We start from the raw sequence: 1,677 nt of genomic DNA on the forward strand, positions 1-1,677 counted from the left end.
AAGGACTTATAGTTGCAACCGCCTCGGCCCCTCTTCCTATCATCATCTTTCACAGACCTTACCTCACTTGAGTCACCCCTTTCCCTCTCGTCATCCTTTCTACCATTACCACCTGCCTCTTCAACAGTTCTTTCACGGCTTCCAGCAGACCTTCCCGGGGTAATATTCTTCACAGCAGTGGCCACCGCTTGAACAATAGCTGCTTGAATGGCGGGATCCAGTTGAACTCCTTCATTGTTTTCCGGGTTTCTTCCAGCTGCGCTTCCTTCAGCTTCGGTGTTGGAAGCTGTCTCAACCGAAGGTTGCTGGACACGACGAGGCCGGCCGCGTCGTCCAGTGCGATCTCCAGCTCCAACAATGTCTCCAGCTCCAGCCATTGTATTCTAAGGGAAAACACAAACATCATCACTCAAGGAACTATTTAGTACAAGGATAGCAAAGCTAACAGGTAATAACAGTGGCCAGTTGTGATTAGCTGATCACGTTACTTTCCGTGTCCTATACACTTCCCTTTATGAGTCTATTTGTGCTGGTTCTACTTAAGCAATTAGTCAAATCAAACAATCAATTATTCATATCCTTGTCGTTCACATATCTTTTCTTTCTCATTCACATATATCATTTAATCATGCACTTTACCTTTAATGATCTTGCTTGAGCGACACATGGCATTCTTGAACTGGCATCTTCTTTCATTTCTTACTTATATCCCATACTCTGTTCGAGTCTAAGCATGTAGGATGCTTAAATCTCTCGAACTTTGCTCTGATACCAACTTGTAAGGCCCCATTACCGGTAGCCCTACTTTCGTGTTGGATTTACTCATAAACACAGTTCTAAATATCAGAGTTAATTAAAACATTTATGCGGAATATAAAACTTTCATAAAACATTACATAATTCATAACTTGTCTCAAAACATCATTTGTCTTTCAACATTAAAGCATTAAAATTTAAACATCATAAGTCTTCAGACGCCAGACTCTTGTTCAATGCCACGTGTCTCCTCAAGCGAGCTGCCTCATCCTACTCACCTGCGTGCATACTAAAAGTCAGCTACGCTGAGTGAGTTCTAGTTAATCATACACTATACAATACACATAAACTTATATTCTTTCATTCATACTTTCATACTTTCATACTTTCATTCTTTCTTTTGTATTAACTTACCTTCATATCTTACGTTATAAAGAGCATTACGCCCTACATTCCTCGAGTATTATTAGGGCTCGGTACCCTCCTTCCTCGAGTATTATTAGGGCTCGGTACCCTCCTTCCGCGAGTATTATTAGGGCTCGGTACCCTCATTCCACGAGTATTATTAGGGCTCGGTTTCCCTCTTTCCACGAGTATTGTTAGGGCTCGGTTTCCCTCTTTCCTCGAATATTAGTAGGGTTCGGTTCCCTAGTTCTAGAATATTAGTAGGGTTCGATTCCCTCTTCGTTACCATACAACCATACATCATACCTCGAGTATTATTAGGGCTCGGTACCCTTTTCGTAACCATACAACCAAGCAACCGTCATTTCTTTCTTTTATTAACTTTATCACGTTCATACACATAAGCATACATATCATACTTACCTTACATATAGAGTTACAACCTGACAGTACGTGCAATATCCGAAGATCGTTCACGTACCATCAAGCAATCATTCATACATTTCACATTATTCA

The sequence above is a fragment of the Bidens hawaiensis genome, unplaced genomic scaffold (assembly GCF_021521415.1).
Source record: "Bidens hawaiensis isolate Kalapana, Puna unplaced genomic scaffold, B.hawaiensis_p1.1 tig00004774_1, whole genome shotgun sequence".
Lineage (NCBI taxonomy): Eukaryota > Viridiplantae > Streptophyta > Magnoliopsida > Asterales > Asteraceae > Bidens > Bidens hawaiensis.